Below are 27,331 nucleotides of genomic sequence, written 5' to 3'. Positions count from 1 at the left end.
GTTATTGGTATGAGTTTTCGTGTGCATGCACACTTCTTCAGATACTACACTTCGTCATATGTGTAGTGCTTTATTGGCTCACTACTATATTTCTTCTGGATTCCCAGGGGAATAAGTGTGGGGTGATATGTATACATAAATCAGTAGACAAGATTTGGTCCTGAAATTACCCTACCATTTTAGTGTCATACCTTTAAATCTTGCAGCTACTAGAATTCATGAGCCTCTCAGAACTAGGCTTCCTCTTTTTCATGGTCCTTTGTTAGGGTCTAGGTCAGGGGACACAAGTCAAGTTAGGTGTTGGTAATGGAGATTCAGTTTCATTGTGACACACTACTTTAAAATGTTATTTATTGTTGGAGGAGAGAGGTGTAGATGCTGTATCTCAGCGAGAGTTCACCTCCTGCGGTTTTCTTCAAAGCATCCCAGTGTTGCAGAGCAAAGTAATGGTGTAATTGACTTTGCAAGCATAGAGAAAGAAAAGGAGAGTTGGGAGAGATAGCAAGTGATTGTTTCCAGCCATGCATAAGCCAATTTTAGAGTATTTTTCTAATACTTTGTAACTATATTATCTTCTCTGCATATATATCTTATGCATTCAACATATTTCATTGTCTTGAAAGGGGGGGGGGGGAATCAATTCAGTGCAAGATAGTAATTTTCCAAACTACCATGACTTACATCAGGAGAACTGGCAAACCTTCAGTAGTCTCTGTCCTATAGACTTTTCATGGTGGGTAAGTGGCACAAATCCAAACTATCCCGGTCAAATGCTGACATTTGCCAAGTCTATTTGACACCTTTGGCTGAAGAACTGTTGACTACATTTCCTAGACAGTATTCTCATAAATCTTCCAGTATCAATTGCATTTCATTTTTTTCTGAATGCCAATTCCAGTGGTTAATTTCCAAAACAAGGTGCTAGAACTGAAACCCACATAGAAACCATTTATTCTCAGTTGGTACACCTGCCCCTCCAATTCCAGATGTGTGGAGGCAATCTACAATTTGGTCCCTTGAACTCAGTCTTGGCTAAACTGACTGGCATCGGGGTTTCAGATGGGAGTCTTTCCAGACCCTACCTGAAGATGCTTGGGGATTTAGCCTGAGACCTTCTGAATGCAATGCAAAGCTCAGCTCTACCACTGAGCTATGGCCATTCCCTGTGCTATCTGGTGATCTACCAGTGGAGGCAGATCTGCCTTCTGTTCACCCTTGCTTTATGTTATCTGGCAGATGTAATCACTTCTGAACACCACTCTAATATCTGATTTGTAGGTCTGTGTTTATGGAATGGAAACATACCCATAGTGGCCAAAATGCCTTTGGGATGGCACACTAGTGAGTCATTTTCTCTCTTACCACCTGTTTATAACCTTTTTAAAATACATTTCTTTGTAATATGTAACAGATGTGCATGATGTTGCCACTCTGGATCAGAAGCTGATGGCTTTTACAGATAGCATCAACCGACTGTTTTGCCCAGGTGCACACCTTCAGTTGGTTTGTGATGTTAGGACAGCATTCATTATTCCCTGCTTTAACTTCTTTTTTGTGGTTCAGCAGCTTATGGGAGTACTTGTGCCATAGGAGCCCTGTATGAAAAACCTTCCGGTGATATGTGAAAGTGGACATGGTCTTGGGAAATGAATTGAACACGGCACTTCTCCCTGCCCCCCCAGTTTCCTTATTCATACACATATAGTATTTATTCCCATAATCTTTTTGAATATACCTCTTACACACAAAGATTAAAATGTATGTTAAAAAAGATGTTGCGGCTGAAAGAGCTTTGGTGTTTGCATGCAATTTACTGGCTTGGCCTATTCCGTCAGATTGTCTTTTTAAATGCACTGCTGCATGCACAGATATATAGATCTAGATTAGCTTATAAACCAGCAGTTTTTGTTTGTTTGTTCATTTCCCAGTTAGAATCCCTTTTCCAAACATTGCAAGGAAAATAAATACTGGTATTTGAATAGGGAGTTACTAAAATGCTCACATAAGAATAATGATGTAGCACTTCTAAGCAAATCCAGGAGTCACTATTTGAATACTAGGCATTTGGTTGCTAACACATATTTCAGAGTAGTTTTCATTGTGAAAAGTACCAAAGCTATGGCTTGTAGTAAAAAGAAATAAACAAACAAGTAAGTAAGTAGGCAGGCTTAGTGGTACTGGTACCTTTTGCGTTGAAGGTTGGTTTGAATTAATTTTATTTTACAGAAGTCTGTACCTATCTCACCTGGTTTAAAGTTTTGGCAGCATCTGAGATACTGTAGTCTTTGGACAGGAAGCCAAAACAGCACCTTAATTCATATTAACTGAATTGACTGTTTTTCTGAAGTTACTCTGAATTCCATCTAGCTTATATATCTAGTGTGGCTTTTCACAGTTTCAAACATGAACCTTCTTCCCTATTCAACTTTCAGCCCACAATCATTTGATTGACACTATCATCTGATGTATCTTTTCTTCCTCGGTCAAACATGTTCATTTAACCCACCAGCCCTGTTATTTTATTATTTTAGCTTTGTGCCTATATCCTTCAGCTCTGCAAAGTGCCATGGGGATAGTTTGTATGAAAGATGTTATATAACAAAGTGTTTTTGAAATATTTCATAACCCAGGTGACAGGATTTATTGTTCTTGGTTAGACATACAGTGTAAACCTGCAGACTTTACCTATCTAGGAGAATAATTTACTCAAGTGATTAGTTTTCATGGACTGTGTTCCAATGTACTCCCCTGCCCCACCATATATGGTGTTTTCTCTCCCACCCCCTGCACCAGTAATTCTACTCTCAAAGTAACTTTAACACCAGCTGTTTACCTCTGTTGTGTCTTCAGAAATTTTGGGATGTGGCCACTTTCTCTTCCCCCATTTGCTATTACAAAAGATTTTAGCCATTAAAGATTGGGCTTCTATTCCATACTCCCTTTAACCCATCTATGCCAATCTGTCACAGGCTTTTCTGCATCTGAAGGGATATTTTGTGCCCTTTGGTCAGTGATGGAAGGACAATGAGAAGGGTAACCAGTGGGTTTACCTACTTAACACCAGAAAGAAAGGCCATTGCTACATCACACTGCATTCCTCTTTTATCTCTAGGGTAGCAAACTGGGCACCCATGTGATAAGGTAGATTTGGCCTAGGGCCCAGTAGTTGCTGATACCTATTCTATTCATATTCAAGAAGGAAAAAATAATTATGAGATTGATATGGGAGAGACATGTTTTATTGCAAGTGGGGCAGATGAAGGCATCCAGTTTTGCTGCTGCACCATGGCATGTCTATTCTCTGTGCTCCTCTCAGCAGTCATTCATCCTCTCGTCACTACCAAAGTGGCCTCCCCAGGGCGCAAGCCTGGGTGGTGTGTATGGAGGTCCTGGGCTGCCCAGACAACAAGACCTCGCTGAGGTGGTCCAAAGGAAAGTAGAGCAATACATTTGACACTAGCTTGGCTGCAGCAGTTGCCAGAAGGAAGTGTACAAGGCGCCATGCAACTACCTTAGCGACTCCATGATGGATTTGTGTTGGGTTTACTCCTGAGCCTTTTCTTTTCTCAAAAGTATCCTGCAATGCAGCAGAGCTTTAGGATCAGTTTGTCTTCTCCTAGATAGCCCATCATTCCAGGTTGCTGAGCCCCCCTTACCCCTCACTATGGCATGTGTAGAAACAGCCTTATTGACCATTGGACCCACTATTGGTCTAGTCTGCTCAATCTGCTCAATCCGCTGGAGCCTGTCTTAACATGTAGGGCAAGCCCATAACTCACCAAGGGTTTGAAACCCATCAGCTACCCTCACCTGGTTAGCTGGCCAGTCATAGCTGTTCCTGGGGTGTGGCCACTGTTACATGCTGACAGCTTCTAGGAGTCACAGGTGAGAGCTGAGTGCAGGTGGGGACCAAAGGTGGGCAAACTATCCCAGAAGAAGCACAATGTGTCCCCCACCAGACACCCTATACACTCCACTTTTTTGTTAGCTAATCAATCACATAATAGTTGCCTGGTTGAGTGTTTATTTCCTCATTTACATTTCCTTTAAGAAGATTATTGGCAATATTTAAGCTGGCAGATTCAAACAAATAGTTTGCAAGTTTATGTAAAAGAAAAACTTCTCAAGAAATCAGATCAGGCACTTAATGTTAGCAGTTACCAAGAAAGCTCAAAATGAGGATCAAAATATAATCTTGATTTTTCTATCTGAATTCAGATACATTTGATCTTGCTATCTGAATGAACTTATTGAACTCCCTGCCCTGAACATGTTTACTTATTCATATACTTATGTATGACCAAAAGATGATGACTTTTCAATTCAGGGTAGCACACATGTGGGGGGGGGGGGGCAGAAAGTGTTCAACAAGAAGAGAAGCTTCATTTGGAATTTTAAGTGTCAATTAACATGCAGATCTGGCACTGTCTTTCTCAATCTAAACACAGAATATTTCCTACCCATCCTTGTCTTGGATCCTGAGGATATAGAATCATAGAACTGTAGAGTTGGAAGGGACCACAAGGATCATCTAGTCCAACTCCCTGCAGTGCAGTACTATTTTGCCCAGTGTGGGGCTCAAACGCACAATCCTAAGATTAAGAGTCTCATGCTCTGTAAGCTGTAACTTTGGGTGCATCAGAAGTGCCAGCACCTGGGGTGGTACACTCTTTTACAAAACAACCATCCAATTCGTCATTGTCTATGGGCCCAGTCCAGTGAACCCCTCACATGTCGGATAGATCTGTGTGCAGCATGAGTACAGCTCTCTGCTCATGGCTGCTGACTGGCGCTGTGGAGTCCCGTCTTTCCCTACCAGATTTCCGTGTATGAGTTTACAACACGTTTAACTGAATTTCTTCTTTGACGTGTCTAGATCCAGCCAGGGAGAGGTCAGGGCATTAGGCCACAGTGAATTTTCAGGTATATCATTTGAACTAAGTGGTATTGTGCGAACACATTCGGTGATATTTGAAACCCAACTTTTTAAAACACCGTGGACATATTGCACCTTGGTTTCTGGCTTTTGTCTAAGTCACTACATTTCACTACAGGTCCATACTCTTTGCTAATGGAATTTGTACTGCGTTAATAGTCGTGCCATGTTGTCTGCACACTAAACAGCATAAAATGGAACAAACTTTGTGGCATGATGCAGTTCAGTATGCTGCCCCATACGCAGTGGGTCCCTTGCCTGCTGCAGTCCTCTTGTTGGGCATATGGCAAAGAGAAAAATGTGAATGCAAGTGTTAAATTAAAAAGAGAGAGAGAGCACAAATAGACCCCATATAGATGGTAATGACAATGTTTTGTTATCTTTATGTTGTTTTCTTTGCATGCTTGTTAAAAAGTGGAGTCAGAGTGTCTGAGAGAGAACCCTAACAAGTTCCTTCTAATCAGCCTCGGAATGTTTCTGTCAGGCACAAGAAAAATGCTCAGCTTGAACAAAGCTGCATTTCCCCCCCAAGAAACACATTTGTTTAAAGATTGGTCTGTCAATTTGTGAATCAACATTTCGGCTTTTTGCTCAGACATCATGCTTTTGCCTTTTTCCCTCCCCCAAGAAGGGGAAATAATACAAAGCTGCTATTTGTTGTTTGAAGGAAGTAAACTTCATCAGGTCGACTTAGATGTGTGCTTCAAATGTCACTCAGTACAGCTTTCTTGTAATGAAACGCTGCATACAGATTTCTTCCTTTAGGCTCAAGGGGATTAGGCCCAGTAAAAGAAAAATTCAGTCTTCCTTGCTGTGGTGCATCAGAGTGAGAAGTTTAAAATCCACAATTTATTCAAATATTGATATTTCTACTTGTCAGAAGAGAGGGGCCTTGAAATTTCCACTGAGCACTGTTGTCAGAAGAATTGCAAGAAATGTGTCAGATAATTCATAAACGGAGTTCACTACTGTGAAATCAGTTGGGAACAGCAAAAAATATATTCTTGTCGATGTAGAATAGGGGCAATATAACAGAAAATAGCACTCACTTTTCCATCATGTCAAGCAAATGCTCAATTTGGGCAAGGTATTTTTTAAACAGCTTGCTGCTTCTAGAGGAGCCCACAATGCATGAAAAATGTTTTGAGTTCTGCTTTGTAGACAAGAGATCTGTTTGTTGTTTTCCCCCCTCTGAGACCTTCCATTTCCCATCCTGCAGTAGCCAATCAGAAAACAGCTGTTTACAAGGCTTTGTAAGCAGTCCTGGTTTCTGCATGTGGTTTGCATTAAGGCCTTGAAAAGCTGTGAACGACTTGGGTAATGATGTAAGGCACTAGTGTAAATTCCAAACTGTTGATAGAAGTGAAGGAAGCTTCAAAAATCTTTTAACCCCACCATGTGTTGAAATCATCTACATTCTACAATTTTACTCTGAGGGTGGAGAAGTGCAGTGTGGAAATAAAAAGTCATGCATGCATATTTAAAATTCCTTATATACCCCCCTTTTTTAAAAAAAAATATATTAACTTTTTTTTATATTAACTTTTTTTTTATATATATGCCACCAAGATCCAGGAGTGTTTTCTTCAAGTAACCACTTTTGTTTGACACTAGTGCATTATAGTTATCAGGATTTATTGAAGTGAGACAAGAATGTGAAAAGGGACTGCTTCTTTCTTAGCCATAACATTGACAAGCATGTATGCAGATGATGAATAGAACAGAAGCTAGGGCAATAAAAAAATTACTATGAAAACATTTCCTTTGTTGCCATATGATCACATAGTTCACAGGTCTGCTGACAAGAGGCATTCTAGTGCAGCTACAAGCTCATCTGGGAGATTGTGATATGAAACATGAAGAATATTTTGTAAGGTTACCATCAAGAGGTGCCTGAGGGCTTTTTTTTTTTTTTAAGTGAGTGCAAATTCTATAAGTCAACAACATTATTCTGCCCCTTCCCACAATTTCTTCATTTGTTTTTCATTCATAAATTCATTTTTTGTTTGTAATCAGGGATAATATGCAGCACATCTGATTTCTTGCTATTTTGGAGGGGAACTTTTCAATCCTCAACCCTTGTCAGATGACTTAGTCATGTTTAAATGTCCTTCGTTCGCTTTAGAATTTGTTAAGCGGCTTCATTACAAGGATGACCTTATGTGAAATACTTTGAATTCAAAACAGACATTAATTTAGGAGGATGTTGGTCAGAAAATGAAATTAAGTGCATGGGCCAAATTCATCCTTACCCGAAGCCAAAGGAGTTATATCATAGTGTTTTAGACAGCTCTCTCTCTCTCTCTGTGTTATGCTCTCTCTCACCCCCCCAACCTCGCCCCCTCTCTTCCCTCACCCAGTTCTATATGTTTTGCCTTCTAAAAATGCTACCAGTATGACTCTCACCACGCAGCTTCTTTACCAGAATCCACACTGAGTTTTGTTTCATTTTAATATGTTATATTTTATTTAGCTTTGTAATAGTTGGGACAGCTTCCTAATCCCAGTTTTATTAGCTTTCTCTGTTCCTTTGGTTGTTCCAGAATGGGCACTACAAGACACTGACATCTTTGGCTCGTTAGAGCATAGATGCCTGCAGAAGCTGACGTTTTCCACGCCTGCTTGCAGCCTATTTCTCCTTTACATCCATTGCTTACTGTCTGCTCGGTGTCTAGGCGAATCTGTCATCTGTGCCAGAGCACAGCCCGCTGCACCACTGACAGTAAGAAGGTAAACGCTTGCTGCCTGAATCCCCCATTAACTTTGTGAGGCGTATTGATTTCTTGTAAAAATAATGATATTGACAGGCTTTCTAGGAGTAATTGTTTCCAGAGCACAAAGGTCAGTACTGAGAGTGAAGGGTTTTGGAGCAGGGGTACTCTACAGACATTTGTGTAAAGTGCTGGAGGATGGATAGAAACCAACAGCAACAGTTTGAGACTTTTAGATATATTAAGTACATTGACAAAGCGCCTAGTAGGGGGCTGGTAATATTATTGTACTCATAAGTCCTTCCTAGCAAACAGTTTAGCTGGACAACACCATGTGGATAGCTGTGGAAGAAAGCTATTGTAATACCAGAGAGATGCACCTTCTGTCTTTCATTGTGAGTATCTGGCTCACAATGTTCCATGAGATTTCTCTGGTTCAAATTCAGTGACCTAGCTTTGTAACTGAGATCATGACACAGGGAAAGATATGTTCTTTGAATGGAGGACGTATTATGAAGGGGATTTGTATGTTTGGTGTTTAGTGGGAGATTCAGCCCATTCTGTAGTTGCACCACTGCAGTGACTCAGAAAACTATTTACCAAATTAAAGCAAGCTTTTTTCGGTCTCGTTGCAAACCCCATGGGTATCACTACAATTCCAGATACAGGAGAGATGGCAGTGACTTCTGGCACTTGCAAGGAATCAAAATCACATGCCCTTAGTAGTTTGTCACATAGATGAGCATGTTCTGAAAACAGCTGAACAAAGAAACATTAGATAGTCAATACTTTTCCTGTAAAGTACTTGGCCCTAAAAAATGAATGTATTTGTATATTGCCTGTAGTTTTGACGTAAGGGAGTAACACAAGATGATGATCACAATTGAGCACAGAGAGATGCTTAAGTGTCTGGAAATCAACAGGCTTAAATGCACCTGTGTTGGATCTTACACCTTTTTTTGGAACAAATGTTGATGGTGGGCATGAAAAAGGTGGATTTCTGAACCTCTGAAGGCAATTCATCAAAAATGAAAAGTAGCAAGGTCCAATTAGAAAAATAGACATGCATGTAACATGTGGGAAGCATAACTTCAACAAGAATTCAAAAAATGCTAACAGCAATTCTGTTCTAAGTAGGACAGAGGTTCTTGTGGAACCTTTGCATCCCAAATGTAACATGCATGTCTATTTTTCTAATTTGTTCTGACCACTTAAGAAAACTTTACATAGATAAATAATAATAAAGTTTCTCTTTTTGTGCCTGACAGTAAAATAGGAAACAGAATACTGTAGTATTCTACAGTAACAGGATGTAGTGATGGCCACCAACATAAGAGAGGATTAGACAAATTCAAGGAAGTCTATCCATGGCTCCTAGTCACGATGACTACATTCAGCCATTGGCCTGATCCAGCAAGCTCTTCTTTTCCCCAGTACTAAAATAAAACAAGGACAAAATGTAGATGATGAAAAGAAGAAAACAAACAATTCAGTTATTTTTGAATTGTAAAAAGTTAATCGGCGTGGAGAAAAAGAGCTGAAAGGAAAATACTATGCGTGTCCTAAAAATTGCATACCATGTCATTTTATATTAGTAGCTTATAAAATCCTTGCGTTGGCTTCACGGAGTTAAAAAATAATCACCACCAGTAATTACCGTACCAAGCTCTTCTTTATTCTTAAAGTGTTGAAAATGTTGGTGTTTGTATTATCGTCGCTACTGAGAACACACTAATTAGGAGAACGAAGAGACAGAAAACACCTAACATTCCAGGAGCATTCACTCCAATAGGTATGTCAAAGGCATCAACAGATGTGCAAAGCAGGGACTTCTAGCATCTTCTTGTAATGGCAGATGATGCTCTACGTTGCAGACAGTGAGCCTGCATGTGCAGAGGTGGGTTCATGATCCTCTGGCATGCAGGCTTTGTGCTTTACTCACCTAAATATTCTGTGAACCGCCCTGAGACTCCTGGGTATAGGGCAGTATACAAATAATAATAATAATATAATTAATAATTATAATTAATAGTCCTTATAAGAAGACTAAACCGAGGCACACTTTCCCTAATGAGGCCTCCCGCCCCCAGTGCCCTTCCACTATTCAGCTTCCGTTCTTAGAACAAGGTAAAGTTCGCAAACCAGGACACTACTTCCAGTTTTGCGGAGTTCGTAAACCAAATAGTTTGTAAACAGGGCTGTTCTTAAACTGAGGTACCACTGTACTGCATTTTGGGGAAAGCTTAGTTTTCCACAAAGCTTGGTTGGGTGTTGCTTCTGTCTTATTTCAGAGTTTACACTGACTTGATTTTAGATGGAAGACAATAGGGTTGCCTATGCATGCTTACCAGAGAGAAAGCCACTTGGAGTATAGTAGGACTTACTTCTGAGTAAAGATGCATAGAATTAGATTGTATGTTGGTATAAGAGCACATACTTTGGCTTAACTAAGTTGTTGATGAAGCTGAAAATAACCTTTGGAAGATGACCAAAGTAATTATGAGTACTGACTAAAGTAATCCATTAAATGATACTAAGCAATATGTTAAAATATTGCCATTTGTAAATCTGGTACAATGTGCACTTTCTACCCACTTTCCTTGAAGATTTGCACAACCCGTGTTATTGATGCAATGAGATATTATGAAACATATGTGGGAATGAGAAGCAAAATAAAACTTATGTATTTTACACAGAAATAAACATAGGTTCTGTTCACATGAAAGAGGGACTGTTTCGTTGGTATAAATGAAATTGGCCCTTACCGTTTTAGAAGGAATCTTTTTCCCCCCTTCTGTGCCACGAAACAGAATGAAAGTAGCCATATAGAGTGATTTCTTATTCCTTGACATAGTCAGTGCAGGCTCTCTTACTCAAAAGGGTAAATCTGATCATTTTAGCTAATGAACTGCAGCAGAGCCTTACCAATTATCTAGATCAAGAGAAATTCTGTTATTGTGACTGGCTTCATTTGAGTTTCCTTTGAGGAGTTGGTTTGTGTCACTCAGTGAAGCCATTTGGTCAGAAGGGAGGTTCTCTCTCCTCTCGCTTAAACCAAGTCCCTTTCCAGTGCTATTTAGAACAAGATGTGTGTTAGCCCTAATCCAATAAACACTGCGGAGGAAGGCCAATGTAGCTCTGTGGGGAAATAGTGTCCAGGCTTGTAGCAACATCTAATGGGCATTTAGGTGCAAACTAGCTGTGAAGTGTTAAATATTTACATGTAGAATGCCAATAGTAATTGTCCACTTTATCTGAGCTAGCCTAGGGAAATGTCTTATTTGTTTCCATGTTACTTCAATAAAAAGAAGACTGGAAAATCCCCTCACTATTTCTTGGGGGCTTAGAATTAATAAAGCTAGGCAGTATAAAATATGTGCTTTGGTTTTCTGAATGATCACTTCTGCACCAGGCCATATAATATGGCTTTAACTCCATGTGGCCTGTCTATTAAGCAAGACAGGATGAGCCTCACAAATAATAAAAAATATTTATGCTTTTCTTAGTGATACTAACAAGGTAACATATCAGAGAAGAAATGGCAGCAGAAGAATAAGGTAACTCTGTCTTATGAATTCATGGCACAGTGGGATCCCTTTCTGCTCCCATAAACACCCTAGGATTCTGTGTTCTATGCTATTATTCCACAAATTGTATTTTTTTCTTTTTGTTTGTGAAATCTGAAGTGTCATAAATGCCTCCATCTCATATATATTTGATAGTTAATATTAGTCTCATCCAGGAAAGTGCACTTTACATGTGGCAACATACGATTACCTGAGAGTGTTATTGCAAAGGAAAAAAATCAATACCAATTTATAATTCACGATTGCAGTCTATCAGTTTTTATGGCTCTCTATCCAGTCTCATTAATTTTTTATTATGATTGACTGAAACTGAAAGATTTTTAACATGTTTCGCTGTTATTTATTCAACCTTAATAATTAAATAAACCTTAATTGGCTGTATTTCGAAGCATCTTGAAGCTATGGCCAGAACGGGTTTTGGTGACCATACATTATTAATGCTAGAAATACCGCACATTTTCTTCTGAGCCAAGCTCTAGGAAATGATCTGCTATGTACCATAACAAGGGAAATAGATTTTGTAGTCACCTAATCAAATTCTATTTAAAAGGAGACTATATATTTTAAATTCAGAATATAAATTATCAATAACTCATTGAGAAAATGTGATACAATATTCCTAAAGCAAGGGGGGAAGCAGAGTACCTGATCAAGACTTGTATCAGAATCTAAAAGCTTGATTAATGAGGCTAGTTGGCCTATCAAATAGAAAAGTCTAAATGAGTATGATTTCACAAAGGATTTTCCTGATTGGTGGTTAACTTGTGCCTTTAAAAGGTGATTGGCAGATGGAAAATTGCACTTTCAAATTTCATCCGTATTCATTTCAGTTGTTCTTCTACATGTCAGCTTCTTGCCATTCCCAGACAGGCCAAGGCTGTATACATTAGCTGTTACCACCGTGAAAAAAAGAAGGAAGACAATCCCATATTTGAGCATTCTGAAGGAAAATCAATCATGTCATAAGTGAGAAGTATGGATAAGTTTGAACGGTGGCAAGTTTCATCATTTCATTTCTGGCCATGCTGGTAGATTTTTTTGAGTGTACAGTTCTGCTGAGAGGCATCCCCAGCTGTAGCGATAGAATAAGCAGTGTAATAGAGTTGGGCTAGAGGGGAAATTTTTTCTCCCTGATATTTGTCAAGTAAGTTTCTTGTGGTATTGTACAGAAGCAACATCAAAACCTAACATTATATACACTAGACATTTTGACAGAATTGGAAAAAAAGGCTTCTATTGACTATGACAAGGATATATCAACTCTCCTCAATCATATGTCCAAACCTCCTGCTTTATGGTTTTTGTTGGTGGTGATTGGATGGCTCAAAAATTATATAGACATAAAAATCTATATAACGTTTCACAAAATAGATATTCTTTGTGCTCCCAGAAGATGAAGATACAGAATTAACTGCAGAGGATTTTTAATTATGGTAAATTGGGTTGAAGGTTGGGTTTTTATTTTTTTTAATTCGGTGGGGCAGAGAAACGTGCTTAAAGAAGTGGTTATAGTAAAGGAGCATAGAGCAGTTTAATTTGATCTATTTATAGTACTGAGAAGGGACATCATTTTATATTGGATATGCAGTGAAAACTGTGGGAGACAAACATGTTGCAATTTCACAATCTTGTTCTTATTATTATTGAAAGAGCTGTTCTTGGCAGTAATAAATTTAACACAAAAATCAAATACAAAACAAATTTATTCTTCCAGAGCTGATACACCAGTCATTTTTTCCTTGTCTTGCATTAAGCTTTAAAATCAACTGTCACTACCTATCGATTGCATCTGAATTGTTATCTATATTTCTCAAAAGTACTCTTGACAGTTAATACAGTGTAAATTATAATCTGGGGAAATGCTGCTCGCATTTGGCAGCAAATTGCTTAGATTCTGACTAAAGCTGCTTTTATTTCCCGATCTTTTTCCTGTGGCCATCTATTCTACTAAGAATAATTCAGTCCAAATTATTTTAAATATACACTCAGTCCAGTATGTAAATCATATTGTGAAAATCACTCTTGAATTCTGCTCAGGTTGATATCAAATTAATAATAAAATAAAAATGGCACAGCCTAATATATTGGAAAGTCACAGGTCTGATTATGTTTTCCATTAGATGCATGTTTAAACTACATTTCTAAAAACTACAGTTTTCAGCCAGTAGCAAATGGTGGGAGAGGAGGGGAGAAATAGAAAGCCTGTGTTTGTGTGCGTGAATTCAGAATATTGAAAAGTAGTGATGGTATCTTTGGCAGAGAAAACAAATTGAAAAAATCCCAAAAATCTATGTACATACACATGCACAGTCATGCACACCACAATAAATGAAACAACTAGGATTTCTTTAAAATGATAATTCTGGGGATTTGTAAACTACTAAATGTTTATGGAATATGTAAGCACACAGACCAGGAGCCTGATTTGCTACTGTTCTAGGAATTGTCTTTACATGTATTGTTTCCTCTCTCTTTATTTTCAGTTTATTTTTACTGATATTTTACAAAGAGCAGGAAATCTGAGGCAGGTGGATAGAGTAATTATAAATGACACCTTGGTGTCTTTTCCTTGATGCAATTATTTGCCTAGGAGCCATTTCATTGTTCTGGATGGAGCCTTGCACCTACTCTAAATTTGACAGCTAGGGCTGACCATTGAAATTAAAGAGGAGTTATTCTTGGAGACTATATGTCAAATGTAGGTCTTCGAATGGCCCAGATCGAATGTTACCTGTGTGGCTTGTTTACCAGTTCCACATTGCCGTTTCTCAGCCAACTCCAGTAGCATTTGTAATGGGAGGATTGTATATGAGAGGAATGTGTCATGGTTATTTTCCATGAAAAGTAACTTGTGAATCATTCCCGTCTTTAACAAATGTGGATGATAATAACAGGATGCGAATTGAATGTATCTCTGTATTTGACCCTTACTTGGAAGAAAATTCCAGTGAAAACAAGTATTTATTACTTATTATTGTTTTAATTTGTTTGCCACTTTCCAACATGGATATGCCAAAAGCAATTCACAGCACATAAACAACAACAACAACATCTTTATTGTCATTGTACAACCTGTGTACTATGAAATTAAATGAGCTCCCCCCAACACTCAATCTCTTATCGAACAACACACCACCTCGCAAGTCAATTTTGCTATGTTATTTTCCATTCAACAGCCTAACAGCCCACAGATAGAAGCTATTTTTTTAGCCTGTTGGTACGACTGATTATACTTCTGTATCTCCTGCCCGAGGGTAGAAGATTAAAGAGGTGCTCGCCAGGGTGTGGGTCATCCCTGAGAATTTTTCTCGCTCTCCTAAGGCAACGATCCCTTGCGATGACTCAAGGGACAGCCCATGATATCATGTGCTGTATTCACCACCCTCTGTAGAGACTTTCTGTCCATGGCTGTCAGGCCAGCATACCACACTGTGATACAATATGAAAGGACACTTTCTATTGTGGACCTGTAAAGGGAGTTCATCAGTTGTTGTTTAACATTATTCTATTGCAAGACCCTGAGGAAATGGAGTCTCTGTTGGGCCTTTCTGACCACCTGAGTTATGTTGATTTTCCAAGTGAGGTCCTGACTAAGGTAAACTCCCAGGAATTTAAAGGAGACACTCTCCACACAATGGGGCATACCAAAGCATCATTACAATTGCAGTCTAGTACTGATTTCTAGCTAAACATGTTTAGGACTGACATGTAAAATCATAATAGTGGCACCTTTAAAAATATAGGATTTTTCTTAATCAAAAGAATGCTGTCCTTCCCTTTCCTTCCTTCTCTGTCTGTCTGTCTGTCTGTCTGTCTCTTTCTCACACAGGGGCTTCTTTTAAAGAATGGACTTTAGATATTTGAACTACTCTTCAGTCTTATTATTGATACCTTTTTTGAATAATTCTTTGTTTGACAGCTTTGTTTGAGCAAATGTATTATTTAAAGAAGTACCCTTCCTGGTCTTAAGATGTAGGCTGAAATCCTATACGCACTTAGCTGTAAGTTTCATTCAACTCAATAAGAGTTACAACTGAGTAGACATCACAGAGTAGTAGAATCATAGAATTGTAGAGTTGGAAGGGACTGTGAGGGTTATCTAGTCCAAACTGCTGCAATGTGGGAATCTCACCTATATCATACAGACATATGGCCATCCAACCTTAGCTTAAAAACCTCCAAGGAAGAAGGGTCCACCACCTCTCATGAGAGTCTGTTCCACTGTCGAACCGCTCTTACTTTCAGAAAGTTCTTCCTGAAGTTTAGTCAAAATCTCCTTTCTTGTAACTTGGATCCATTGGTTTCCATCCTAGCCTCCAGAGCAGGAGAAAACAAGCTGGCTTCATCCACCATGTGACAGCACTTTAGATATTTGATGGTGGCTATCATATCTCTTCTCTTACTTAAGATTTTTATTTATAATTTTCATTTATATACCGTACATTACAACAATTATTTTTATATAATTGTTATATGTTGTTGTTGTTGTTTAGTCGTTTAGTCGTGTCCGACTCTTCGTGACCCCATGGACCAGAGAACGCCAGGCACCTCTGTCCTCTACTGCCTCCCGCAGTTTGGTCAAACTCATGCTGGTAGCCTCGAATGTTATATACATTACAACAATTATTGTATACATTACAACAATTATTATTGACTCCCTTCCCCCTTTTTTGCAGTTCCTTACATTTATTTTCGTCCTTTCCTGCATACTCCAAATTGTCTTAACTTATTCTTTTATTCGTCTATTCTGATATAAAACACACACACATACACGTTTTAAACTGCAGGTTTTTACAATAGTCCTGCCAATGTCTTAATCTGCTAGTTTGTTTGTAAATACTCGATAATGCCATATCTCTTCTCAGCCTCCTCTTTACCAGGCTAAACATCCCTGTTGTTGGTGGTGGTGTTGTTGTTGTTAGGTTTATTACCCGCCCATCGCCAAAAGGTCCTAAGGGTGGGTTATAACAATATAAAATACATCTTTAAAACAGTTCAAAACAAATAACTATTACAACTAGGAAAATGAAAAGGGTTGCACTCCCCACATCTGTCTCCTGACAAATGTTTGCTACTGAGCAGTAGTCTTTTAACTAACTTCTGGGTCAGGGGTGGTTTCTTAAGAAGAGGACTTGCCACTGATGGTATGTCCTTCTCCAGTTAGAAGTTGATCACGCCCTGGACCATGGACATAGCCAGGACTTTTGTTGGGGAGGCAGGGCTTTTGTTAGGTGGCGCAAAACTGATGTGATTGGTCAGTTAGTTAAGTATTTCTATTGTTTTACTTGATGGGGGGGCAACTGCCCCCCTCAGCTACACCCATGCCCTGGACTCACCCAGTCAACCCTCTATGGATAGCTCTAAGAAGTGAAAGTGCTCAGGAATGTGAAGGGGCAGGAAGTTTTTAAGTAGTTTGCCCGTATTATTAGGCCACAACAATGAAAAACAATCCAGTACACTGCTCTGTGGATGATTGTGACTCCCTTTCCTTGCCCCTCTGACATGGTTATGCATGCCATGTCAGCTCTCTTATCCACAACCAAATCATGGACAAAATATATTTTATTCTGAACAGACCTGACATCTACCAACATCATTACAAAGCCAGGGGGGTTGGCTGGCTCCAGAACAGCCTTTCTCTTGTTCTGGAAATGGCTGAGATAAAAAGTTGACAACTCCCTCCTCCTCTTGAAAATACCAGGGGGATGAAATGAATACAAAGAGGGTGAGTCCCAATGAAATGACCCAAATGTTTTTGATGTTCCCCCTTTGGAGTCACTCTCACCTGCCACAAACCCCATCTCCCCTAGAAGCCTCAGTTTAGATCCTCCCCTTTCCCAGCACTAATGAAAATGTGCTGGTTTGGGGAGAGCCTTGGGAAGCTGCAGACAGCATAGCAGTGTATTTCCAACAGTGCAATCTTATACATGTCTATTCAGAAGTATGTCCCATTCAGTAAGTGTAGTAGTAGGCATAATTAGATTGCAACCTTAATTTAGTATTACACTTTTGTAATCGTACAGGGAACCACTTACATTTTCTGATTCAGGTACCTGTGCCTTGGGCTGTTGTTGTTTTTTTGCATAGTATCTACTTGCATTTGTCCAAAGTAACTGAAAATGATAATATATAAATGTACACCTGTATGCATGGAGAGAAATGACATGTGGTGATATGTGGTTGAGGATGATAGCAAAACCTGTCATCTTTGGCATGGCACAGAAATGTACATTACAGGTCAACATCCCATGGATATGTGAATCCACCCTTGGACAAAATTGAAAGGCTGAAAAAGTTATTACACAAGATAGTGCATATGTGAGAGATCGTAGAGATAAGTCCAAGAGTAAATTGAAACAAACACTTTCTCAAGTGATTTACAGGAAAGAAACAGGAGAAAAGTAATCTGTCGCTGGAAGTATTCATTGTTAAGAGTCATTTAATGCTAAAATAAATTATCCTCATATTTCAGCTTTGTGATTTTAAATGCATTGCTGAAAAGCTAACAATAAGAATATCACTGTATGTTTTAGTTCCTGGATTTCTGCAGCTCATTTGAAACAATATTTTCCAATTATTTTCCATTAATTGTCTTCATCTGTACATTTGAAAATACCAGCATCCCAAAATATCTGCTACACCAAACGATCTGAAGATCATATATTCTGCAGTAAGCTCAATTCATTTCAATGGAGCTTACAATAAAAAAATATTTAAAAAATCAAACCTCAATTGCTTCACTGTTGTTCTATTTTGGCGTTGATGGTAATTTGTCAAGCCCATATGCAATAATGGATTGACTCATATAACTAGGGCTATAATTGCAGCTGTTAGGTAGGCCTTCTTTATCTTAGCCTGTCTGAAACTCCCATTCTTGCATGATTTCTTGCTGTGCTTAAGCCATGTGTGTCTTGTTTTGTTTTAATACATTACTGACCCAGGGGCTCAGGTTACTGGGGTTCCTGTCATACATTTCACTCTCATAAAGCATTGCACCAAAAAGGGCGGGGAGCGGGGGGGGGGGAGTTTGGATAAAAGAAAGAAAGAGAGAAAACACTGTAACAAGGTAGCAATCATTGCTCACCGTACTAAGTATAAATGTCAACGTGTAAAACTTGACTGCAGGAAGAAAAGGGAGAAAAGGTAGCCGCTGAAAATAGGATACACTTACTAAAGCTGTTGTCGTAAGGTTATCTGTTATAGGAACTCTTAGAGCAGCACGTTCTGCGTCTTCCACATCTTGTTTGCCATTATAACCCCAATATAAACTGTGCCTTTACAATATATTCTTCAATATATAGTGCACAATGCTTCAGTGGTTAGAAAAGAATTCGACCCCCTCCCCAAAGTGATAAGAACTTTCGGCTAACTAAATGTGAAAATATTTGACAATAAGACATTGTCGCAATACTTCAGAAGTCAAAAGTGCACCATTTCATTTGTACGGGATTAAAAACTCAGGCATATTTGACAAACAGAATGTGCACTTAGTCAAACAGATGGTTCCCATATTCTTTTTATTGTGAGGCAGCATCATTACCTTGATATTCCCTTTAAAGTGTTTGGGCATCACAGCATATGTTCCATAAACTTATCTTTTAATCTTTGAAAAACTTACATAATTGAAGAAGTTAACAGGTTGGTGGCTTAATAGGGATCTCATCCATGTTTCGTTTTAATACTTTTGGAAAGAGAGGGGGTGGAGTAAAGCATTCTTGGCTAATACGTAGCATATTCTGCATTTATTAAGGGAAATAATTTTAGAGGTAGGAGGTGAAAAGACAATTTGGGAATTTTCATTCTCTGAAAAACTGCATATTAAACGTGAATTGCAATTTTCCATCTGGCCCTACTGGTTAGGAAGCTGCAGTTGGGCATGATCTCCACTGTCAATCAACAGTCCCCAACTGTGAGAAGCAAACCTCATGACGAAGCCCACCCCAACTCATTAAACCAAAGCAAACTGTATGAAGTGTGCCGCTGTGTGATTTTAATATTTGGTGCATGTGACAGGATCATTTTAGTGATTTGCAGGATTTATCTCCTCTTAAAAGTACTGCCTAAGGCTACTCTAATTGGTAGGAAAGCAAATTCCCCCTTTTCCTCCTGTCACTCTTTGTTTTATTTACTGAGAACTGCCGAAACCTATTTACACAATAATGAGGATAAATCACCGTGATGCTTTCAACACAAAGAGATATGTTATGTGTGTGTTGAAAGCAGTACAATTAAAACTAAATCCCAAATATTTCTGAAGTGGAGGCTACAGTTTGTGATTGAGAAATAAAAATTAAGACAAACGATAACAGTGGTATATTATAGCTCCTTCAGGCAGGCTGTTAAAGTCAAAATTCTTCAGGCATCTTTTATGATGGACAATTTCATTCAAAACTGCAATTAAGTAATTGTGTGTAAGTTGCTCTCAGTGGTCCAGATGGTCTTCCCCTCCCCCTTCGAGAGTCACACATGGAGGTGTCTCCCCAGCTCTGCACAGAAAGGAATCTTAGCTGCCTTCCCAACCGTGCTCTTTTTCTTTACTTGGATCCAGTGTTACTCCTCGTAGCTGCATTGAAAATCTGTACTGACATAAGATGCATGGATCAGACAATAGCCCAGGGTAGGTAACATGTAAACATGTGGCAGCCTCTGCCCTCCTGCCAATACCAGGGGATCTGCCACATATTGCCTTTGTTAGCTGATCTCTGTCTTTCCGGTCCCAACTGGATGATTTCAGAGGCTGCTCTTAAGGAATCTTATGAAGGATTTTCATTCAGAAATATGCTTTGTATTTTCTACTTTGTCAACTACTCTTCAGGTTGGGAACCAAAGCTGTGGTTAAGTTTTGTCTGCCCTTGCCTCTATGCCTTTATGGGTAATGTGCTAAAAAGCAGGGCAGGCAGCATCAGACATGCCTTTGGATGAAACTGATTATCATAAGAACAGAAGAAGAGCTTGCTGGATCAGACCAGTGGGGCATCCTGTTCTCACACTGGCCAGCCAGATGCCTGTTGGAAACCCAAAAGTGGGACTTGACTTAAATAGCACTCTCTCCATTTGTGATTTCCCGCAACAGGCATTCGGAAGCATACAGCCTCTGACAATCTAGACCCTCATCAGTCTAGCTTGAAATTGAGTTTTGGGACTGAAACATTGTTGGTCAGTGACCTGTGTCAGGGAGGGCTACAGGGAACGTAACCCTGTTGATTTTCCTTGAGCATGGTATCTTCCAGGCTATCTAAGTAAGTTGGTGGCACTGCTTTCAGTGGTTATGCTCCTACCTCCAAGAATAGTTCCAGATAATACCATTCAGTAACTTCTGCATGGCATTATGGGAGCTTTCCTACAGAGTCCCACAGGGTTCAGTCTTGTTGCTATTACATCTATATGAAGCTGCTGGAAACAGTCATCAAGGGATTGGGAACAAAGTGTCATCAATATGCTGATGACACCTACCTCTATCCCTCTGTTTCATTATACCAATCCTGAAGCTCGGTCTGGAGGTGGTAATGGACTGGATGGGGGCCAGTTAATTGAAGCTGAATCCAGACAAGGTGGAGCTGCTATGGGTAGGCATTGCTCATGTCTGGGAGTTGGAAATACTAACTATCTGTTCTTGATGGGGTTGTACTCCCCTTAAAGATTAGGTATGTAGTTTGAATGTGCTTCTGGAACCTCATTGTCATTTTGGACTCAGGTGGCCTCATTGGCTAATGAGTACCTAAGTTCATCTTTGGCTGGTTTGGTGGTTATTTCTGGACACTGGTAGCTTGACCATGGTTACTCAATCTCTGGTAACAGTGAAGTTGGTCTACTGCAATGTGCACTCTTTGGGGTTGCCCTTAAAGACAGTCCAGAAATTGCAACTCATGCAAAATGCTGTGACCAAAGTGGCTGTAGAGGGATGAGGTAGTGTGTTACTCCATGAGCATCTAATTGAAAGTTGTTCTGAATACTGAACATAGGTTTCCTGCTCACATTTCTGATTGTAAAGCATTAGTTTTTACAAAAAGGCAATTATGGCAAAAACAAAAACCACAAAATTGTTACACTGATTCATGTGGCAACTTTAACATTTATTTATTTTAGGTGTTTATACACAGCACTTCAGTTGAATTTTCAAGGTAGTTTATATATATATAAAGAAGCAACATCTCAGGTTTTATATCTTGTTAACATAAATAATTGTTAATGATGCCATAAAGCTGGATAATGAATGTTCTTAGTAATATGCTATTCAAGGCATAGGAATGTTTTTCCTAAAGCAGAATGTTCTTAGGAATATGTTAAAGAAATGCAAAAGCCATCATTGAAACTGCAAGAGATCAGCCTTTTGGCTTCCTTGCTCCCTAATCTGTATTTGTTTGAAATGCATGAATAGCTACTTGAACTAGAGCATGTGAGGGAGATGCAACCTTTCCATCACCCTCAGGCTGGTTATGCATGGAAGATGCTGAAGGAAATATGTTTACAAAGTCTCTCCTTCTTGGAAAAGCAGTGATTGTGATATCAGGGTACTTGGCTGAAGCCTCAAAACCTTGTACTCTGAAGTAGCCCAACTGAAATGATGAAGTCCAGAGTATATGTTAATAAGACTGCAAATTTTAGGAATACAGTTGAGAGACTGCCTTATTTTCATAAGCTTGGAGAGTTTACTACAGGAACCTCTGTGGTCAAGAGCCACCCCAACATATACCTCCCAACTGCTGGTCTTTGCTTCCTGTTGCAGCCAAGTCTTATTCCTCACTACTACTGTTTCTATTCCTCTCAAATACTTACTCCTTCCTGTTCTTCTACTTCCTAACCCACTTTTCTTTCCCCTCTACATTGTTATTGGAAACTGCTCACTCTCAGGTCGTTACTACTGTCCGCACCTCCCCTCTACTTCCTCTTATCTATGATGGCTCAGTTCAGAAATAAGGGATGGAGGCTGCAGTTGCTTAAAAAGAATCATTCCCAGCTTGCTTGGAAAGTCTACTTGATCTGCAAATCCAAGATCTATCACTCTAAATCAGCATTCCCCAACCTAGTGCCCTCCAGATGTTTTGGACTACACCTTCCATTAGCCTCAGTCAACATTGCCATGGGAGTTGTCCAAAACAGCTGGAGGGCACCAGGTTGGTGAAATGTGCTTTAAACCATAGACTCTGCCTAAACTGTATCTTCAAAAGTATCTCAATTTAAAGTGACCATTTTCGTAGTACTCCCATTGAAACAGCCCCAGAAGAAGTAGTGAAAGAATATCACCTACAGCTTTATAGCTGAAGTACATTTATTCCATCTTGTCCAAAAAGTCAGTGGTGGCCATAGGTTTTGAGGGTAATTGGACAAGCTGCTCTCAGTGGTCCCCTCTCCCTCATTGTGCCCATCTCTTTACTCCCTTTTCATTAGTAGCTCAGCCATAGAGGGGAGTGACGGTCAGCAATAGCAATAGCAAGAAGGGGGATAGCAGCAGGACCAGGAGGCCAGAGATTGTAGTAGGCGTCTCACGTAGAGTATGGGCTTTTGGCAAGTGTCTGGTGCTGACCCTTGAAGCTGTGCCTGGTTACTGGGTGAAATTGCAATATCATTCGTATACTGATGATACTTAGCAGTATTGTTTTTATCTGACTCAGATCCTGCAATGTCAGTGGATTCCCAGTGACTTCCTGTGATTAGAGGCTGGATATTTGAACTGAATTTAACTCCATTAAGACAGAAGTATAGGCAAAGACTTGCATTTGGATGTAACTTTGGAATGGGAGACTTGGACTGCCATAATTTGTGAGGTTCAACTTACTATAACTCACTGATGCTTGCAAACATGTAGTGTTCCTGAGATTCCTCACTGAGCCTGAATGCCCAGTTTGTGCCAATGGCCAGACGTGGTTAGATGTCTGCAGCCTCTTCTATCAGACTGAACCTAGCTAAAAGCTAGATTATTCATGTACACATGGAGTTTCCCTTGTTGACTGTTCAAAAGCTTTAAAGTGGTACAGAATGTTAGAGTCTGCCTTCTTCTTATGGTGGTAGGTCACACTGGTTTCCTAATGTCTTTCTGGTTTGATGAAAGTTGCTGGCTATAACTAATAAAATGTTCATGGGGCATCATCTATACTTTTCTGTTCTCATTTCCCATAGATTAATCACGATAAGCTAATAATTCAAATAACACAGCATATTTAAGTACAAATCTATAAGACAGCAAATATGTAAAATTATTGAAAATGCCTGCTATTACATTAAATTTAATAAAATGATGACTTCACCTTTCAGTTGCCAATGCAAAAGACCCTTAGGTTGCATGTGATTAGCTCACATTCAAGCGCACACCCATTGAAACTACTGCACTTGACTAACTCAGTTTCAGTAGGTCTTCTATGAATGTGAGTTAGCTGGATATAGCCCATTGTGCTTTAATGTGGTTTTATAATATCTCTTGAAAATGTCTCTGTGATTGCTGTATGTAATGAAGAAATCTGTTTAAAAGGCTAGCGTTTCCTTGACAGATTACCTATATTTGATAATACAAACTTGTTATTTTTATAAATTGACTCGGTCAGGAGTCCAAGTGGCCAAGGACTAAAAATGCCATTAAGGCGTTTGGGAAACCCTTAAACCTGGGGGATAGCTTCTGCAACCCCAGTTCTACAAACAAAATGGGCCAGATTCAATGAAATAGTTGTGCTACAGGAGCTAGAGCAATAAGTCTTGCTAGTGCAAGGGGTGTGCCTCCTGCACACACACCAAATTGGCTGTGGTGGCAAGGGGATGATTGGGAGAATTCCCAGAACAGTGTATGAAGAAGGAGAGGGGAGATGGTTCCATCAGTCAAGCAGAAATGCTTGTACTGACGGACTTACCTTCTTAGCACTGCTTTGAATTCTGAGTTGATTGCAAGGATGTTCACAGCCAGTATTCTTGATGGCTGCCTCTTAAATTTGACAATACGTTCTCTAGAAGCTCAACTATACTAGAGATTGATATCAATAAGAGGAGGCATAAAACATGGTTGCAATTGCATTTTGTTGACCAGGGATAGGAGCGGATGCGATGGTTTAAATAATTGAAATTGGTTTATGATTTCAACATTGTTGCTGACTTAAAGTTTGGGTGTGTGAGTAAGCTATAAATATAAGTAGTAACAATAGTAGCTTGGCCTGATATTGCACCAGTCCTATGTACCTTTATGTGGGAATAGATGCTCTTTAGAACAATTCACGGGGGATTTTTTTTTGAATGTGGGACCTTCCAGAAAATTCCATGATACAACATTTACCACGCTGTGCGCAAGCTCTCAAGTGGTCTGTTTGGAGTATTTTGCTAAAATTCCCACTAAATTATTTTGTTGAGAAGACTTGCTGGACTAGACTGGATAATATAAACCATTTAAATAATATTGCTAAAGTCTAAAGTCCAAAAACAGTGAGAGAGTTCTTCTTATAAGGCATAGGTCCAGCTTGCTAAGGGAACAGTGAGGAGGCTTGGCACATGGATAAAAAAATACAGAGGTCAAGGAAGACAAGTTATATGTGTAGCATCCAAGAAAAGACTACAGACTAAGCTTTCTGCTACAGTGACACGCATATATCCTGTTGTGCCCAGGAAGACAAGATACTCCTACAGGGGCATCCAGTGGCCCAAGGCCCCACTATAGACTGCTTTTCTTTTAAGACCATGACAGTTTTGACCATTGAGTTGTGTTCTGTGCGTAAAGAGGAATCAAGGACAGGCCCTTGTTGTCAATAGGTAAAATGGACAAGGGGGAACTACTGCATTAATTGATAAGTAGAATGCTGAAGAAGGTATACAGACTGGCAATTCAGTAGTGTCCCCAACCCAAGGACATTGGGTTCTTCTGGATAACAAGTGCTTAGCAGGCTGCCCACTTATTTCTGCCTCTCCATAAGCCTTGGCATTTGGTACGGTCACCCATCTCTGAGAATGGCCTGACTGTGCTCTTGGCAGCTGTGTGTTTGAGGCTAAATGATGTCCCAGAATCATTACCTTGCTGAAGCAGCCACTCCTATGTTTTTCATAGAAATAGCAGGATTATGTTGTTACCCCACTTTTTCTCTTCCTGCTCCGGTAATGGCATGCCATGGTATATCACTGAACAAATAGACCCAAGGAAATGCCAATCCTAGTTTTCAAATTCATTTTCATATGTAAACTAAACAGAACTATTACTTTGTGTGCCATTGTACTGAAGAATCCTGTTTCTGAGGTATTTAGGCTGCCTTCTTAATGTTGCTATACTGGTAACTGGGCCCTAAAGCACCACTTGTTATCTCTCTGTAGGGCACATGGAAATGCAAACCCCCAGTGAATTTGTCCCCTGCTGTCAAATGGCTACCTTTCACCTACCTGTTACTGTGACACCCAGCTGAAGCCCATCTCCTCAGGGACCAAACAGGCATCCTCCAGAGTTTTAGGAGACTTTACAACCTTAGCAGTACTCTGGTGACATTGTCAGGGGGACTGCTGCAGAGTAAAGCAGTCTGTGAATTGCCCTCTTCAATTTTGTTGTTTTAGTGTACAGCAAGATGCTTCTTCTGCATCCTCAATGGGTGTAAATGTGTGAGTGTGTTGGGAATAGTGTTTACATAATTATTAAATGACCTTATGCCAAGTTTTGCACCAAAACCCCCTCCTGCCAAGCATATAAACCTCCTGCCATTTAGTTATCTAGCCATTCTGCTCTGTGTTCCTTGCAGCTGAAAGTAACATTACACTCCCCAAAATGAAACCAAAGTAAATTGCAAGGGCTGAGTTATAAAGCTGAATTGCAAGTTTGAGGTTCACATGAAACTGTATCTGGCCTTTAGCCATAGAGTTTGCTGTACAATATTGTAAAATATGGTCCAAATCATAATTTACAATACTAGCATCCAGCAATTTGCACAAACTTTCAAGTCATACAAAGTAACTGCAGGACTGGCTTACAAACTTTTTTTGTGTCACACACACACAGTATATTACAAAGCATCACATATTTTGTATGCGGCGTATTTTGACAGTAGGTGATGACTGCTCACTTATACAAAAAAAAAAATCACATAAGCAGATTTTAGCACATTTACTGGGTCTTTTAACTTCATCTGACACTGTTTGGAAGGAGGATGAGAGAAGTATATTTTTTATATCCCAAGGGGATTTCTTTATGATGACTCTTTCAAGGTGAATATTGGCATTTATTTAGCCTGAGCAGAAAATAAAAAAGAACATATAGAAGCACCAACACTGAAACACTGGAGTCAGCAAAGAATAGTCTATTTTGCCATCTTCACTTATCATACCTCAAACATAGCTAAATCTAAGTTAATTTGAAGTTTCTCTTGAGAAATTCATATCAAATTAAAGTGTTTCTCTGCAGTGATGACATGAGCAGGGAACACTGAATTTCTTCTAAATTATGGTCTACTTTTACAGTCTCATAAGATTTCCCTTTGTGGGCTCTATTCTACTATATTTGAAAGAATATTAATTTAACTAATGACAGTTTAGACTAAACATCAATAACAAAGGAAGAAATGAGTTTCAAAAGCATTGAAAAACATGCCCCCCTTAAGGAATAACATTTATAAACTGACCAGAGAATATCAAGCCAACAATTTATCATTAAAGTTTATTATTATGTAGGGTAAGTCATATGAAATGGCCCCTGTAATACTACAGTGAAAAGGTCTGAAAATTCAGATTTCTCTGTAAACTTTAAAAACAAGAAAAGAATCTTATACATTGAAGACAAACACATTTATTATGGCATAAGCTTTCGTAGACTACAATCCACTTCATTAGAAGCTTCTGGTTGAAAGGACTGTAGTTCTCAAAATTCTTAGATTAATTCTTGGCATTTAGCATTTGGAAAATTGTTTAATATGAATTACAGATTAGTCTGCAACAAGAAAAGAGGATTGACTATACAAATACTTGTCTTATTATTTGTAAATAGTCATGAAGTTCTTAAAAGTTCAGAAAGAGATGAAGCCTCCTTTCCTTTGAAACAGAAGGTCTGATTCTTCTATCTTCTTCGACAGCCAATAGAGATCCTACAGAATCATTTTCCGACAAGAAAACAAGAGTATCTTACATTCTGTATTTGGAAACTCATACAGAAA

General features: G+C 39.2%; 1 protein-coding gene and 1 long non-coding RNA gene across 24 annotated transcripts in view; one reads left to right on the top strand and one right to left on the bottom strand.

Annotated features, from left to right (window-relative positions):
- Positions 1-27,331, top strand: part of EBF3 (EBF transcription factor 3) — a gene marked incomplete at its 3' end in the record, with an annotated part of 185,046 nt that overhangs the window by 67,867 nt on the left and 89,848 nt on the right. The window lies entirely within an intron of this gene.
- Positions 8,941-27,331, bottom strand: part of LOC309370780 — a 24,425-nt gene continuing 6,034 nt past the window's right edge. Inside the window, exon 2 of the long non-coding RNA XR_014168688.1 lies at positions 8,941-9,083. This is a non-coding gene — a long non-coding RNA (uncharacterized lncRNA). The remainder of the gene's footprint in view (positions 9,084-27,331) is intronic.

Source organism: Podarcis melisellensis, assembly GCF_964234715.1.
Source record: "Podarcis melisellensis genome assembly, chromosome: 5".
NCBI lineage: Eukaryota > Metazoa > Chordata > Lepidosauria > Squamata > Lacertidae > Podarcis > Podarcis melisellensis.
The sequence above is the reverse complement of the archived record's forward strand: the minus strand, read 5'-3'. Positions and strand labels throughout refer to the sequence as shown.